The sequence below is a fragment of the Ictalurus punctatus genome, chromosome 12 (genome assembly GCF_001660625.3).
Source record: "Ictalurus punctatus breed USDA103 chromosome 12, Coco_2.0, whole genome shotgun sequence".
Classification (NCBI taxonomy): Eukaryota; Metazoa; Chordata; class Actinopteri; order Siluriformes; family Ictaluridae; genus Ictalurus; species Ictalurus punctatus.
This window is the reverse complement of record NC_030427.2, coordinates 16,142,164-16,153,751: the sequence shown is the minus strand read 5'-3', so window position 1 is coordinate 16,153,751 and position 11,588 is coordinate 16,142,164.

The following is an 11,588-nucleotide window of genomic DNA, read 5'->3' as shown; positions in this document are numbered from 1 at the left end:
AAACTAAACCAACATGACCGACTTAATGACGTCAGTTCACTTTTCAAAGTTCTCTTTATATTTAAATCATTAAACGGAAACTAATTGATTTATATTAAATGTTACACTTTAATGACACAGTAATAGCCCAATAGTGTGTAATTTTTTTTATAACAATGTAAACCTACATGTATATGAATATGTACATGAAATTCACATTTGAAAAAAAAAATTACGGCCTTAATTATGTGACCTCAGTCATTTTGCAAAGCTGTTTATAAACAACAGAAACATAGAAATAAATAAATAAATAAATAAATAAATAAACGAAGGTACTTTGTATTGCCTTTTGTATCCATGTAAAATTTGAATAATTAATGTTTAATAAACTTTCTATATTTATATTTATAACGATGTCAGCCTGTAAATAAAGATGTGAAAGTTATGTTAAAATAAATTTTAACAAACAAATTGAAAATAATTTGTAAATAATTAACTGGACTGAACTGGAAACTTCAAAATTGTTTTGTAAAGCTGTAATGTCAGTGTTGCTATGATTGAATGACGGTGTTAAACGTTATAAAGTTATACATTTAAAGTAAAAAAAAAAGTTAAATAAATTAGATTTTTTTTTTCATTTACATGATCAGCAAATAAAAAAGTGCCCTTCAGTAATGAATGCAGTGAAAACTGCAGCAGTGTTGCACAAAGCTTCCAGAAATAAATTTTTTTAGAGAAAAATACTTCATTAGCAAGAAATTAGTTGATATTCATAAATCCAAAAAAAACCCCCTATATATATATATATATATATATATATATATATATATATATATATAGAGAGAGAGAGAGAGAGAGAGAGAGAGAGAAGCGTATAATCTGAGGATTTACTGCCACAGATTATACTTAATACTGGCTTAGTATATTATTAAACAGCTAGCAATATTTTAGCATGTTAATTAAAGCTAATTAAATCAAAGTGGTTTTAATAAAACTGACATTACCCAAATAATAAAAGTAACTCAAAGTGAAGAGCTCCGGTTCAGTTAAACAGTGAATTGTGAATAAAATTCTGTGTGGAGCATAGGATTGTGTTAGTTCTGATACTCAATCCTGCGAGTTTAGCTGAGGTGAACAATCATAGTGAAGACGTTTCGACGAGGACGCTGAAAAACGTGCTTCTTAGATACACGCCTTCCTGTTCGGTTGGTACTCATTTCGTTTGTGTTTATTCGTAGCTATATTTACGTGTGTGTCGCGTAAATGTCACATAATCCTGTTTCTTCTGACAAATAACTTTCACTAACTGTGTAGCGATTAAAATGCATTACTGCGATGATATTGTAAATGCTGTGATACGTAAGGAATAAAACACTCCGTGCCATGCTGTTATAGGAACATAATCAACAAACAATGAAGTGGAGTTACCGAGTTACTGTTACCGGTCTGACATTTGTTTTGTGAAACATACAAAGGAAAATGTGTGCACTCGTTGAAACGGAGATGGAAGGAGTCTCCAGTGTCAGAGGTAACACTGTAACTTTACGTTTTCTGATGTCTTCAGAACAGACTAGTTAGACCCCAACCTGACACGACTTTCTCAGTGACCTTCGTTCTTTTCACTGGTTGAGAGAAATCTCTGAAATGCCTAAGAGGACGGAACCGTAATGATGTCTGAACAAAAATTTGACACCGTAGTCATTTATCTTGACTCCAACACCGTGATATGAGCTACTTAGCTGTGTTCGCACATGTCCGGACCAAACCTTGTCTCTACACCGTCAGCTGCTCGTGTGTGAAGCGGATCGGGTCATTAGCCGTATGTTAGCTTAGGATGGTTCAGGTGTCACGGGACGCTTGAAGAAGCTCACATTTAGTGCAGTCTTTCTAAATGGAAAATTCTCTATAGAGGATCATTAAAGAGGAAACAGTGATTTAAGGTTTTGTTGTTGACGTGCATGTTCTGTGTCGAATCAGCACTGACTCTTCTGTTCCATCTAAATAAAGTTTTCTAAAGCTTTTAGCAAAGATGAACGCATCACACTGCAGCTAGTGTGTTAGCTCAAACTCTTGTTATTGTACTGAAACATAACGTCAGTTCAGCATACTAATATCGCACGCACCTATAAATCTGCTGATTCGGCACCAACTGTTAATTCACTTTATTTAAGATAGCTGTTACCTTTTTTAATCTAACAACGCTTAGCTTACTGACCTGAGATATGACTCATTAGAGTCAGGAATAAACCACTGAGAGTGTGTGTGTGTGTGTGTGTGTGTGTGTGTGTGTGTGTGTGTGTGCACTGGCATAGTAAATTAATCAACAACGGGGTGATGTGATTGAGCAGGGTTACCACCCGGAAGTGGATTATTTTCCTATAACAACACGACCCCAATGGTCCCCAACAGCAACTTAACAATGATTACAATTAATTTATTAAAGAACAACAAAGAATCTGTTGTGGAATGACATTACATTATAGCAGCTCTGAATAGTCATTTCCTCAACAGCCTCTCTTTATTCTTTCTCTAAGACTAAAAAAAAAAACTGCAGCTTGTCGTGTTACAGAGAAACCGCAAAGTAGTATAAACTCGTCTGTCCTGAAGATGAACAAAACTTAAAGTTACAGCTTTACCTCTGACACTGGAGACACCTTCCATACATGTTAAAAAACATCTCCTTACAAATCAACGATTACGCGGTTCATACGTCCATAGTATATGTCCCTCTGAACGGTCTGTTACTATAGAAACGATAGCGCATTAGATTCGAATGAGCGCATTAATATAAACCTGTGATTTGCAACTGCACTACTGTCCGAGCTGCCGTTATAGAGAATTAATCAACACCTCCTGACCAATCACAATCCAGAACAGCTTACAGACTCAATTTTGATTCAAATCAGGATTTCTCAGGACATGTTCATGTTCGGTGAACAGGATTATGGGAAGAGGTTTACACGTGTAACAAATGCGTTATTGTTAGCTGATTTTCAGGACATGCTTATTCTGAATTAGCATGATTTTGTCTTCTTAAAAGCTAGCTTACACACAGAGACGAGGTGTCCGTGACAACGTATGTAAATCTTCACTGTGCTTCATGTTTTATTTATCCATTTGGTAAGAAAACGGCGTTATTAGCTGCCTGTGCTCACGGGAGAGTTCGCGAACTCGGTAACCCCGTGAAGCTCGATGTTCAGCAGAACTGAAACAACGAGCTCTGAAACTTTACGAGGCTCGTAAAAAGGCCTCGCGACGAGGACGCTCAGCAGGGAGGACGAGAAACGAGCGGAGTTCCCTTCAATCACACCCATACTGTGATTTATCGAAAGGTGAATTGGGAGTTGTGTGTGTGTGTGTGTGTGTGTGTGTGTGTGTGTGTGTGTGACGACGTTGTGAACGAGGCAGCAAGAAAAGTGAGGGACTTTTAGGGGCAGCTGTGTTCTGCTAACTCAGTCATAATGCCCCTGAAAATCCTTATTGCTCTTGCAATGCTCAGCGATGATCCCGACAGGAAAGACTGATCCTGCACTCCGGAATCGTACACAACAGGATTTCAGGATTCTGAGATCCCAGATTCGGTGTGTGACTGTAATAGGAGATGTTCGAGGCAGATAAATGTTTCCTCTGTGTGTGTTGTCCTAATTCAGGCCCATGATTCATCTCCTCATGTTAGTTATCTCATTTTCTTATTCATTTCTCTCTCCATCGGTCTTTCTCCCTCTCCTTCTGTCTCTCCGTACCACTGTCTCACTCTCTCCATCTATGTGTCTCTCTCTCTCTGTCTGCCTGCCTCCCCTTGTCCCTCTCCTTGTCTCTTCATCTATCTGTGTGTGTGTGAGTGTGTGTGTGTGAGAGAGAGAGAGAGAGAGAGAGCATTTTGGGAATGTGAATGGGGGAATACCGGACTGATCTCCAGGTTTGTCTCCCCAGCACATATAAAGCTATTCTGCCTCTGGACTCAGATAAAGATAGAGAAAGAGAGAGAGAGAGAGACACTGATACAGTTAGACTGTGTGTGTGTGTGTGTGTGAGTGTGTGTGTGTGTGTGCGTGTTTGTGTGTGTGTGTGTGTGTATGAGATGATCATGGATGACTCAGACTCATGCTCTTCTCTGAACAGAGAGAAAAATGGGGAACACTGACTCATCCAAACATGTGGAATCTCATACGCTGATCACATGACCCAGCCTACTCCGCTTCTGATTGGTCCCGGCGCTGGATCGAGATCAAGCAGTCCCACATCCCCTTTTTTCCCCTCCCTACATGAATCCACATTCTTCATTAACAATAATTCAGCACGGGATACTTTAAGGAGGATGAACAGGAGCAAAACGTTAGACACAAGCGTTGTTTTTGGAGGAAAATGTTTCAAAAAAGTTTACCAGGTTGTGCACAGATCTCTGGTTTAGAATTCAGTTTCGTGCCGGAATTATAAAAATGACTGACATATTTGGCCTCTGTATCACTTCATATTTACACCCCAGTGAAACACTAAGAGTCCCTAAACACTCGGTGGAGGTAAAAAAAAAGTCAAATAAAGAGCCCTTTTGTTCATAAAGTTGTATGGGTGCCAATAATTATGATACAGGTTTTTGCTGAAAGTTTACTTTTTTCTTTACATTAAATTGACCTTTAATTAACGGTTAGATTTCTCCCATAATTAACCACAAATACAATATTTTACAGTGCATCTTTAATCCATCTTTTTTTACAAGGGTGCCAATAATTCTGGCGCTGACTGTAGGGGAAACAATACATTATGTAGGTTGATGATAGTGCTTATACAGTGTAGATATGATTAAATATATGTTCATAGTGTCACAGAAAACTGATTAGAGCGTACCGAGCATAATATTTAGACCCCGAACAAACCAGGCGCCATTTTTTTTTTCACTAACACGCCCGTTCCGCTTTTACTTCACAGTAAAGATGCATCCGAGTAATTTATCCGAGCAATGGTGGGAATTGCGGTTCTTCGCTTTAGCTTTAAGGTTGCAGATAATTGAGCTAGAACTCAAAACAAAGTTTAGATTAAAGTGTAATGTGAGTGAAAGTGTACCGAGCGCTGATTGTGTCTGTAATTGTTACTTTGCCATTTATCACATTAAAAATATGCACGTTGGTGAGATTTGCACTGTTTCTAGGCTGCATTGCAACAAAACGCTGCCATGTTTCTGAATGATTTATGATCTTCCTGAGCTTTAAAAAAACACCCTCGGGCTCGAAGGAACTGTTATGTAGGAAAACTTTTTTTTCCTCCTTTACAGAATGACAGCGTAGTGTGGATAAAAAACAAGCGCAGGTTTTCTCCCGTGCTCAAGTCGGCTAACACGCCCAGAACTAACCGGTGGAGATTCCAATAGAGCAAATGGAGCGATGGGGGTTCATGAGTCATCGATGGATTGGAACACGCCCTGCAAACGCATGGCAGGTAGAAACTCCAGGCTCTCCTCCTACTCCTCCTCAGGCCGTTTGGGTGTGGGACGATCGGCGTTAGCTGAGGAGGCAGAAGAAAAAAAAACAGAAAAACGGAGAGGAGTAAACATAACTGACAAAGACAGGGGTGAACGAGTGCAGCCCCCTCCCTCCTTCTCTCCTTTCCCCTGCACACTCCTCCACTCCTTGTGGAGCCCCTCGAGTGAAAAACCAACCCAACCTGCTCCGTGCACAGGCTCGTTCGTGGAAACCTCGTCTGACGACCTCTTGTGCAAATATACGAGTGGTTACAATGCGTTTGTTGTGGTCGTTTTTTCCTTGGGCGTTGTCCTGCTAGAACGCTCAGAACCTTCAACACTTTGTAGTTTGATATTTATTTTTACGTGCCCCGGTAATGTTTTTTTTCTACTTCCAAAAGTGACCTCGTTTCATTCCGGGAGCCGTCATCGCTGAGGCCTGCAGCGTCCTCTCAGGAATTGACACTTGGACGGAATCTCACAGTGTGAAGCGACCTGGAGCTCTCTGAGCGTCCGGCATGGCAGCAAACAGCTTCTGATGCGTTGATGTTGCACAACGTGCCTGAATATGGGAGTGCAGGCTGCGTAAACAGTGTGCGCTTGGCTGTGGGGAGTGTGTGTACTTTCACCACCCTCGCCTCACGCTCCACTTCACCCTGACCACCACGCCATTCATGCACTTTAACTTTAACAAGTAGTGAACATTTTTGACTACAGTGGTTTAACATGGGCAGTCATTTACTTGTCTAATACACACTATGGATGCAGCAGGTTTTTTCGTTTGTCGTTACCAAAATGAGTAACTTTCTTAGCATTAATGAATCACATACATTACAGAACTGTTTTATTTACCATTGGTTGGTTGTTGTCATGTGCCCGCGATGAACTCCTCGTACTGAGTTTTATGTTTAAGATGTTTAATACAGCGCAAGAATGCGGTCTAGAGGTCGACAAGATAGTGGATTTAACTAAGTTGGGCTGCTGAAAACCCATTAATCAACTAATCTTTTTGCTCATAACCAGCAATCGGTTATTGGTGCCAATTAATCAGCAAAACCGATCAACCGGTCGACCTCTAATGCGGACCAACCTGGAAAGTGGGCATGTCTCAGTGCTCGCAGAAGTGAAATGATCTCTGTCACATGCGACAGTTTCTCTGTACACGCGCTTCACTGCTACTTTTGTGTTTGCACAATTCATAGCGCTCAAAATGTATGCAATCTGAACTAACCTCGCGTACTTCGTGTGCTAATTCGCTTTCAGTAATCACTTAGAAAGGCAAAATTCTTCCAAGTCTGTAATCTTTCATTGAAGTGCAGCGACGTTTCCTCGCCTCTAAACAGCCACATGTGTCATGTGGGTAATACGAAACGAGTATCGAAGCTTAGTAGTGGACTTTGTATCAAAACGTGGTTATAGCTGTGTATTCATTGTTGCTAGGGAACTGGATATATTCACGATTTAGCTAGCCAGTTTATGGCAGTTAAGTCGTCTATATGTGCAGTGACGATGAAAACGAGTCAAAAATATCAAAATTACTAGTAAAATATACTGTTCGTCTAAAACAATACTGTACTTATATACACTTAGCATCGCCCACCAACCAAACATCTGCATTACTGAGATGTGAACTTTTTATGAAGTGAAAAAACACACAAATAGAGCAAGAGTGAACGTTTTTTATGGAATCTTCTGACCCGTGCCTGCATTCAAAGCCTTTGAAGTCTTTTTTTAAAAAGGAGAATCTCTCTCATAAATCTTAATGCCCTGGACTGTCACATGGCTCCTTGGTGTGTTTAAACGGCTCGTCTCATTTTCAAAACAAATTTCTCGTCACTTAAGTGAGAGATATTTTTAGGATGTTCTGGGTGGAACTTCCCTTCAGGCTATGACGAAAGATATGGTCTTTAGTAACATGACGTGTTGTGCAACGCGCTAATAAATCTCACTTCGTGCAGCATAACTATTAAAACGGCTCTTTAAAGCAGAGAGGGATTTTAGCCTTAAGGATTTCATATCAGAGGAACAGAACCCTCAGATTTCTCTGCTGTAGAAAACTCGAAACACTAAGATGCTTTCATATTTGGCTTTTTTTTTTCAAAAAAAAGAAAGAAAAATCATTGGCTGATATGAAAACAAAAGCCCACATGCTCACATGACCTGCACACTCTTGTAACCATGACAACACTCTTACCAGTCCTATCTAAGTTAAAGTGGGACGTCGCATCCCAAAAATACACACGTTCTTATTTTTTGGTTTCATTGTTGGAATATGACCAATTATTCAACTGTAAAATGTAGCGTTCACTCGTTCACTAACGGAAAACTTAAAGTTACAGCTTCACAAAGCGCCAACACTGGAGACTCCTTCCACAAATCTAAACCACATCAATGATTGCACATGTATTAGAACGAGCGCATTAATATTAATATAAACCCGTGATTTGCAGCTGCGCTACCGTCAGAGCTGCTGTTCTTGAAAATTAATCAACACCTTCGGACCAATCACGATCCAGAATCCAACATCGCTGTGGGATAAGGAGTCCCCCCACCCCCCCACCCCCCCCATTCCCTTTATGCTCATTGCTCATGATTAAAATTTTGGCAGAATTTGGTAGCTGAAATTTCTGATGAGATGTCTGAGGATGTTCTGTTCCAGATTCAGCCATTATATTTAAACTGAATGTAAATGTGACATTAACAATCGGAGTGTGGTGTCCAGGAATAAACGTGGAGGGTGTGAATGGATGAGTGGGATGACGGACGTGTGAAGAATATTGAGATTACTTGAGAGAGAAAAAAAAAACACGAAGCATCACTTCCTGGTTCTAGCAGTGAACTAAACACTGATCAATATGCAGCATATCATCATCGTTTGCATGAACGTCTGCAGAGTCGTATCGGTAAAGATTCTCCGCTCCTGTTCATTCGCCATCCATGTTTTGTTCCACATTCATCTGGGGAGACTTCATCACCACTTTGACTATCCATCTCTGGTATCTGGAATGCTGGGCTCTGTGCTGGAACACATACAGTCTTTCCCAGAACGTTCTCTTGATACTGTTTTCCATTGCACAGTTTCCAAACATCATTGTTGAGATGTCATTTTATTACTAGGTTATTACACACATATTCTTTAACCCTTCAGAATATATTCACTTACAGATAAGATCCCCTGAGATATGTTGCCCCCCTGTCCAGGGTGTCCCCCGCCTTCCCTGCGATAGGCTCCAGGCTCTCGGTATTGAAGATGGATGGATAAATAAAGACCATGTAGAAAGAGAACATACTTGTCCTGTTCTGCTCTTTACTATCACTTTATAGCAACACTAGCTGGTCATGGACGAGTTAGCTCGTGTACACTGAATGGGGCATGAGCAGCGGTTTGAGGCTTCACATCCCGTGATGTTTAATGCAAATGAGTTGTGACTTTAATTAGATTTTTTTTTAAAATGTAGCCATGTAAATTTGTGCAAAAGAAAAGTGTTCATTCTGTAGTCAGTAGATCATGAGTTTGTATTCCACAGGTGTGTCATGCTGGCTGATGGGTGGAAATTGACAGATTATCAAATTGGGAATAGAGTGAGGAAAATCAAGCAATTTAAATTGGGCAAAAGCAAGGTCAGTTTATTTAAGGAGGAAATAAAAGACGGAAATTAGATGTATAAATAATTAAAAATCAGTGCAAAGTGAAGGTACAAAATGCTTCAGTGTCGAAAGCACAGGGAAATGGGATACAAAGAACATCAGTCACTGGTCAAAATATCGGAAAATTTCTACTGCAAGGACAGAAAAACATGTGGGGGTCAAGAGATTCAGCAGTCCCTCCAGGATTTTGTGATAGCAGAATCTAGTAAACTCTGCAATTTTTGGAAGAACTTGCAATTGTTTTCAAAATTACAGCAGATTTTCTAGGTTCGGGCCGAGACGTGTCATGTGTCATCATCACGACATGCATCCAGCCTCCTCGATTCACGTGCATCAAACATGAGTACAGCTAAAAGGTCTCATTTACCAACAAACATCACTGTGAAAGACCATGTAAAACTATTTCCTGTAATTGTGATTTTGGCAATTTAAGTACACGGTAAAATCCCTAGTGTTGAATTAACACCCAGAGTGTTCATTTGTGTCCAGTGGCCTCATATAAACACTGTAGGGTGTTAATTCAACACTCGCGATTTTGTTGTGTAGTTTTCTGAAAAAAAAAAAAGCACAAAAAAACCTCTGCAAGTTGCATTGCACATTTGTGGCAAAATGAAGCGTTTTTGGCTGAAACAACAAAAAAAAAGCTGAGAAATCCTGTACAGACTGATTCAACTGTTATCAGTAAACCGAGCCAAATAACTCGACTGACTCACTGGAAAGAGCTGGAATTCCCATTACTAATCTACAATATCTGAACTCATCTGGTAAAAAGAGAGAGAAAAACGCATTATACACTAACGAGTTTGTTTTGTCTTGCATTCCACCTCGCTATCGCAGAAAAAAAAGAAGCGGCACTGTGATTGGCTGCCTTCCAGCTACACCTACTTCCTTTGCTAGCATGTATATCAGTATGTTTACATGGACAACAATATTCCAATATTAACCTGATTAAGACGATAGTCTGATTAAGAAACTACCATGTAAACAGCGATTTTTTATTACCTTGATCCGTTTAAAGTCACTCGAAGTAAACACAAATCAAATTAAGACATGGGGAGTTCTCCTGTTTTAGTCACATTATCGAAGTGTATTATAGACATGTACATGCCTTAATCACATTATTAACGCCATGTGGGAGTTTTCACCGCATTTTGTGACAGGATACGATCACACACGGCAGTGCTCAACCGTTTGACGGCAAACAGGAGAGCACGGCTGTGTCCCAAACCATGTACTTACCTGCTATATCGTAGGAGAAATACATGTATCTCAGCTACTATATTGTAGGTAAGTACGCAGTTTCAGACGCAGCCCATGGCTTCAAGCAGTGGTCTGTTTGCACGTAAAGCATGACAAATAACTGCACTTGAAGCTTTCATAAAATTAAAAATGAAACACCCAAAACTTTATACAGTACCATAACGAAGACGAACTGTATGTCGATACGTGAAATTCTGGAGGGAACGTCAGACGGCGTGGCATGGTGAAGTAATGACGTTTGCAATTAATTCATCTATGTTCTATAACATGTAAAACATGGACATGAAAGGAGTATTCTAAAAGCAACTCATGTAAACACCTTAATCAGGATATCGTCTTTTTCAGAATAAGGTCAATAATTAGAATACTGCTGTCCATGTAAACGTAGTCAATGTGAATACACCTGTGTGTTGTGTGTACAAGCAAGTCAGATGAGTCCAGTGTTACTCTCTTCTCAATAAATACAATTACATTTGATTACACATTCCTCTGTGTGTTATTACTTGTGTGATTATCTTACCTTTTTTTCTTTTTTTTAAGTAAACGTACTACAGTATTATTACAGTATAACCTGTTAGACTTTGTGGTTCACTGCGTTTTCCTGTTTTCTGTATTATGTTATTTAGTGACAAGGTCCTCATTTCCACAAACATGCACGTGAGACTCAGATTAGCCACATAAAAAAAGAACTTCCATAACGAATTCAAACAAGCTAACAGAAAACCCGTGTTGCATCACAGAGAAGAGCTCTTAGGCCTAGCGATGTGACGATATGTATGTTTATATTGCAATAAATGATGTTACACGTGATATCTTTTTGTAATTTTGTGATTTTTTAAAAACAATTACAAACTCTAGAAGCAGCTGATTTGATGTTAAAATCTTTAAAATGTTAAAATGTTGAAAATTTTGAATTTTTTATTTTCCTTCCTTTTCAGTGTTGTTGCATAAATAATCGTTAATACGGCAACGGCTAATTAGCCTATTATTTATCAGACTAAACATCGTAACTTCGGGCCTTCGCAGTATAATTAGCAGATAACTAACGTTCGATTTGCTAATCTGACCGAGGATAAAGTGAACACGTTAAACATGTATAACTAGCTGTGCGGGATAGATAGTATAGCTACGGTTTTGCCATCTGAACGTTACTTCTACTCAATTCTCAGTGTTCAAACTGATGCAGTGCATTTTGGGTAACACACACAGACTCTGAGCCACGGGCAATAACATTGTATAAACACTG